At 46.3% G+C, this 6,857-nt stretch overlaps 1 non-coding gene across 1 annotated transcript; it reads left to right on the forward strand.

The window, feature by feature from the left end:
* Positions 1-3,068: 3,068 nt before the first annotated feature.
* LOC146401572 (U6 spliceosomal RNA) lies at positions 3,069-3,175 on the forward strand. Its single transcript, XR_014811705.1, has one exon. It is a non-coding gene; the product is annotated as a U6 spliceosomal RNA (small nuclear RNA).
* The last annotated feature ends 3,682 nt before the right edge of the window (positions 3,176-6,857 follow it).

Genomic DNA, 6,857 nt, shown 5'->3' on the forward strand with positions numbered 1-6,857 from the left:
CACTGTGCCGGGCCGGGGAGTGAACCTATACCTCTTCAGAGAAAACTCCATATCCTCAACCTACTGTACCACAGAGGGAACTCCTATGAAAGTTTCTTAAAATGCCCTTCAGAAGGGGTAATAGAATTACCAGGCCCTGTGATCTCAGCAGTGAACATGACCTTCGTAATTTACATGTACTGCTGCCCAGGGACAGGGAGATGGAGGCTGTGGCTTCCCCAATTTCCTTCTAACCTCAGCTTTCAGAAATATTATTTTTCTATGCTCTTCCTACAGCTTTGTGCATGTTTAAGGTATGTTGCCCATAGGTTCATAATTAGGCCTGGTCTCTTTCATAGATTGGTTTTTGTGGGATTGTTCCAAAGGACAGAAACATCCACTGTCTAGGAGAAATGGAATTCAGTTTTGTGGTGGTGGTGGTTTTGGTTTTGCTTTGTAGGGCCACACCCTCAGCATGTGGAGGTTGCCAGGCTAGAGGTCGAATGGGAGCTGCAGCTGCCACCCTACACCACAGCCACAGCCACATCAGATCTGAGCCTCGTGTGTGACCTACACCACAGTTCATGGCAATGCCAGATCCTTAACCCACAGAGCAAGGCCAGGGATCGAACCTGCAACGTCATTGTTCCCAGTCGGATTTGTTTCTGCTGCACCACAACAGGAACTCCGGAATTCAGTTTTTTTTTTTAAATTTTTGTTTTTAATGTAGTATTATTTCCAGTCCTTAGAAGGACTTGTGCCCTAAAACACCCTGAATCCCTTATCCTAGTATTAGTCTCATAGCAGCATCTGAGACACTTCTTTTCCTTATACAATGAGGATGGATAAAATATTAGGAGGAAAACCATGCTGAGAACCACGGTTGAGGAGAGTATCCCATGTGTTCTATAAGATGCCAATGCATATATTTACATGTAAAGAAGCATGGCATCTTGGATTAAATGGGGGCCCATGAGGTTCTGATCTTACCTCTTCTATCACAAAATCTAAGATGTTCCTGGCCCATTACCCCACCTCTCCATGGTAGGCCTCCTTCTATAAGACACAGACCCCTTATTTTCTGATTTCACGTTTATTTCTCAAGAACCAAAATTCAAGCAGCGGAAATGACTGGCCCTTGGCCACCTGGATTTGGTCAAGCAAAGTGTTTTCTGTTCAAGAAAAATGTCTTCCTCTAGAGTTCCCGTTGTGGTGCAGTGGAAATGAATCTGACTAGTATCCATGAGAATGTGGGTTTGATCCCTGGCCTCGCTCAGTGGGTTAAGGATCTGGCATTGCAGTGAGCTGAGGCATAGATCACAGATGAGGCTTGGACCCTGCGTTGCTATAGCTGTGGTGTAGGCTGGCAGCTGCAGCTGCAATTTGACCCCTAGCCTGGGAACTTCCATATGTTGTGGGTACAGCCCTAAAAGGCAAAAAGAAAAAGAAAAGAAACGATGTCTTTCCATAACTAAGAAGACCCAGCTTGCCCTATAAGGCCCTCTCCTAACTTAGTCATTACTCCACCCAGGCTGTAAAGGAAGCATCATCAAATAAATGATTCAAACCATTTTCATTCAAAAAGAATAATAAAACTGATAATGCCTTCCTTTCATGCCACAACAGGAAAGTCTCCATCACCAAGGAAAGAGACAGGCTTGTTATCTGCATGAATTGGCAAACGGGGCCCTATTGCTGCGGGAGAAGTCTGTCTGTGGTGCCGAAGTGGCTGAGAAAAAACAAATATATCCTCAGGGTCACCGTTTGGTTTAATTGCTGAGAAGTAAATCTAGCCCAAACTGCTTGCTTTTAGCAATTTTTGTTGGTTTATAGTTCTCTGAGTAAACACCAGGTGACAGAAGACAGCAGGGGGGAGAAAAGCAGCTTTAGGGCCAAAGGAGGCAAAAAAAAAAAAAGATATGCAAAGAGCCAACTCACCCCTCCATTCTTACAAATATATTGGTCTGGGATTGAAATTTCGGGTACAGCAGATGCTGAAGATTCTCGATCTAAAATCATGGACTTTTGGGACTTCGAGGAGCTTTAGAGATCCTCTGGTTGACCTCGTTCCTTCTACTGATGAAGAGGTAAATTCAGGGTTTTGGTTTTTTTTCGGTCTCTATAAAGTAACTTGTGGAGTGTCTAAGAAACTGAGTCAGAATGAAAACTCCAGTCCCCCAATGGCTCATCCAGTCCTGACCAGGATTGGAACTTCCGCAGTGGCTAATCTAGTACTAAGCCAGGATTAGAACTCGGGTCTCCCAGAGGCTCATCCAGTCCTGAGCCAGGATGGGAACTCAGGTCCCTCAATGGCTCACCCAGTCCTGAGCCAGAATTGGAACTCAGCTCTTCCAATGGCTAATCCAGTATTTTTTCCATGTAGTTCCTGGCCTAATGGCCCTAATTATGGAGCACAGACTTTAGGCTAGATCCATTTGTGGAAACGAGGAGAGCAGCAGGATGCCGACTTGCACAGGAACAGGAAGATTCAGAGTCATCCTTACGTGTGGGGAGGCTAATCCCTCCAGAGGCCATATTGGTCTTCTCCTGGAGACCCAGTGGAATGTGGATATAGACTTTAGGGGAAACTCGATGGCCTGGCTTTTGATGGCAGCCCAGACTTCCAATCCTCCAAGGACAATGCGCACCCGCCCTGCTGTTCTGGTTTAGAGGACCTCACGCGCTCCCCGACAGGCTTTGTGAGAACAGGGCCCAGAGTGGTCACAGCCATCCACGCTGGCCCAGGAGAAGACGCCAAGACATCATTTGTCTTTGGCCTCCAGAACTACCCCCCCTACAGTGAGGGGCAGGAGAGGATTCCTGCACAAGGACAGCCAAACGGAGGACCCTCCTTTGACCTAGTTTTGTCCTTTTTTGCCTCCAGGCCATGAACACCTCAAGGGTTCAGTTATTTCCCCCTCTGCAGTTGGCTTCCTCTTTAGGTCTCAGATCTCCTCTCTGGAGCTGTGGTCCTGTATCTCTGGTGCTCTGCTGGCAGGTCCAGGAGGCGGTCCTCCACCACCTCATTCCCGGCAAGCCTGAAACGCCCCCCCAAAAGATGTTTCCCCATCTTTGTTAAAACAAAACCAATGCTCGCTTCGGTACCACGTATATTAAAATCGAAAGCATACGGAGAAGATTAGCATGGCCCCTGCACAAGGATGACACACAATTTCGTGAAGCGTTCCATATTTTTATTTATTTATTTATTTATTTTGGTCTTTTTGCCTTTTCTAGGGCCGCTTCCTGTGGCATATGGAGGTTCTCAGGCTAGGGGTCGAATCTGAGCTGTAGCCACCAGCCTACACCAGAGCCACAGCAACTCAGGATCCAAACCACGTCTGCAACCTATACCACAGCTCATGGCAACGCCGGATCCTTAACCCACTGAGCAAGGCCAGGGATCAAACCCGCAACCTCATCGTTCTTAGTCGGATTTGTTAACCACTGCTCCATGATGGGAACTCCTCCATATTTTTAAATAAAGCTTCCCATAGAAAAGAAACTCATGGACTTGGAGAACAGACTTGGTGTTGCCAAGGGGGAGGAGGAGGGAGTGGGATGGACTGGGAGTCTGGTTTTTTTTTTTTTTTTTTTTTTTTTGGCTTTTGTCTTTATAGGGCCACATCCGTGGCATAGGAAGATTCCCAGGCTAGGGGTGTAATTGGAGCAACAGCTCCCAGCCTACACCATAGCCACAGCAACTCAGGAACCGAGCCACATCTGTGACCTACACCACAGCTCACAGCAATGCCAGATCCTTAACCCACTGAGCAAAGCCAGGGGTCAAACCCACAATCTCATGGTTCCTAGTCGGAACTCTGAGTCTGGGGTTTAATAGATGCAAACTACTGCCTTTGGAATGGATAAGCAATGAGATCCTGCTATATAGCACTGGGAACTATATCTAGTCACTTATGATGGTGCATGATGGAGGATAATGTGAGAAAAAGAATGTATATATGTATGTGTGACTGGGTCACTTTGCTGTGCAGTAGAAAATTGACAGAACACTGTAAACCAGGTATAATGGAAAAAATAAAAATCATTTCAAACAAAACAAAATCAAACAAACACAACCATTCTCCCGGCCATACCTCTGAGTTACTTTTGGGTCTAGTCCCCTTTTCCTCCTGGCACATCATCTGGTCCTCAAGTCTTATCTGGTCTCCCTTCGTAAAAGCTTTCTGCTGACGTTTTGTACCCAGAGTGCTAGAAAAACAAGTCACTACCCCGGGCTCCTTCTCACCTCTACCTGTATCTTAATCCATGCTGCAGGCTCATTGCATTTGAGACAACACATTCCTGATGTCTAAGTCACCCAGTTTGTGGTGTGTGACCAAAGCCTCTCAAAGGATTATGCTGCCTGGCCCTCCCTACACAGCACCGGAGTGTCACACGTGTCATCTCCCAGCACCTTGGCACTGGGTGCTTTCTGTGCCTGGAATGCACCCCACCCAGCCCCTTTGTCTAATTCAGTAAACTTCGTGTCCTTTACAATGGAGCATGTGTCCCTTCTTCTGTGACTCTTTCACCCGGTGTCACCTCCCAAGGAAAAAATCAATCTTTTCCTCCTCTTCGGTGACCAATCCGGACTCATACATTCCTTTCCTTGCACATGCAGTTGCAACCACCTACCTGCTTTGCCTTGGCTTTTATTTCTGTGGTTTTTGTGTGTGTTATCTTTTCCCTTTTTTTTTAATTGAAGTAGAGTTGATTTACAATGTTGTAGCCCCCCCCCCTTTTTCTGTCTTTTTAGGGTCACACCTGAGGCATATGGAAGTTCTCAGGCTAGGGGTCCCATCAGAGCCGCAGCCACAGCAATGCTAGATTTGAGCCGCATGTTCGACCTACACCACAGCTCACTGCAAAGCCAGATCCTTAACCCACTGAGTGAGACCAGGGTTTGAACCTACATCCTCATGGATGCTAGTCAGATTTGTTTCCACTGAGCCATGACAGGAACTCCAGTGTTGTACCATTTTTTGCTGTACAGCAAGGTGACCCAGGCGTACATATATGTATATACATTCTTTTTCTCATATCATCCCCTATCAGGTTCTATCACAAGAGACTGGACACAGGTCCCTGTAGGACCTCATTGCTCATCCATTTGAAATGTAATAGTTTGATCTGCTACCCCTGAACTCCCTGTCCATCCCACTCCCCCCTCCTCCCTATGTATTTGTTTTTAATGGAATATACTTGATTGACTGCCTTGGCTTTAAGACTGTTGTTTGCAACCTTTGCTACGGATTGGAGCCACCTCTGGTGATTTTTGCAAATAATGACACTTGGAGCTTTACCCTGGAGCACCCTGGTCAGGTGCCCTGGAGATTCTGGTCAGGTGGTCTGGTGCGACGTTTTTCAATGAGACCCCACTTGCCTCTGATGGGTGCCGGGAGGCCTTCTCCATCATCCTTTGTTATGCTATCACCCCTCCAATAAGCACTCCCTAAATGTTCATTGCACTGGTCTAAGGACTCCAGACCCTCTGTCTATCCTCTGCTTCTGTCCTTATTTCTTCTCGTTAAACATCTTCATTTCATCTCACTGAACACTGCTCCTCAAAACAAAACAAAAAACACGTAAGGAGTTCCCACTGTGGCTCATTGGTCATGAACCATTATCCATGCAGGTTTGATCCCTGGCCTCCCTCAGGGGGTCTTCACCAGTGGGTGTTGCCTTGAGCCGTGGTGTAGGTTGCAGACATGGCTCGGATCTGGTGTGGCTGTGGTGTGGGCGGGCAGCTGCAGCTCCGATTCGACCCATAACCTGGGAACTTCCATATGCCGTGTGTGCAGCCCTAAAAAGCAAAAAGCAAAAACAAACAAACAAACAAAAACCCATCTGAAACAAACCCTCTCTAAAAAAGGCGATTAAAGATTTCAAGAATTAGATTGCCCAGAGTCAGCCTGGGTGGAGGGACAAAAAAGTATGATAATAGTATTTTGAAATATGGTAAAACAGAAATACAGAAGGAGTTCATTTAAAACTCACTTTTCTGTGCACTTGAAATTAACACAACATTGTAAGTCAATAATACTCCAGAGTTCCTGTCGTGGCTCAGCGGAAACAAACCTGAATAGCAACCATGAGGATGCAGATTCGATCCCTGGCCCCACTCAGCGGCTTAAGGATCCAGCGTTGCCATGAACTGTGCCATAGAGCGCAGATGCGGCTCGGATCCCTCCTTGCTGTGGCGTAGGCCCCTAGCCTGGAAACCTCTATAAGCTGCGGGTGCAGCCCTAAAAAGACAAACAAATAAGAATAAAAAAATAAAATACTCCAATAAAATTTTTTTAAAAAAGAAAAAGAATGTAAAATATCCATTTCCCAATCTGTAATAACCTATATGGGAAAAGAATCTGAAAAAGAGTGGGTAGAGGTGTACATATAACTGAAGCGCCGTGCTATACACCTGGAAGTAACACCACATTGTAAATCAACTGTAGTCCAATATGCAATAAAAGTTTAAAAAATCCATTTCCCCACCTTCCATTTTTTTTTTTAATTCTTTTTGTTTTTGTTTTTGTTTTTTCATTTTAGGGCCACACCTGCAGCATAGGGAACTTCCCAGGCTAGTAGTTGAATCGGCACTGCAGCTGCCGGCCTACATCACAGCCACAGCAAACTCAGAATCTGAGTCATGCCTGCGACCTGCACCATGGTTCATGGCAACACCAGATCCCTGACCCACTGAGCGAGGCCAAGGATCAAACCTGCATCTTCACAAAGGCAAGGTAGGGTCCTTAACCTGCTGAGCCACAACGGGACCTCTCCCACCTTCTAATGTTTAAAGCAAGTTCATCTCCCTTTCTGGACCCAGAACGTGGGAAAGTGTCTCATCAACCAACACTCCGGCTCCCCCTCCACGC

This window comes from Sus scrofa, chromosome 7, assembly GCF_054392235.1.
Source record: "Sus scrofa isolate SSC_HxYL_T2T_F1_AM1 chromosome 7, Sscrofa_HxYL_maternal_Yorkshire_Landrace_v2.0, whole genome shotgun sequence".
Classification (NCBI taxonomy): Eukaryota; Metazoa; Chordata; class Mammalia; order Artiodactyla; family Suidae; genus Sus; species Sus scrofa.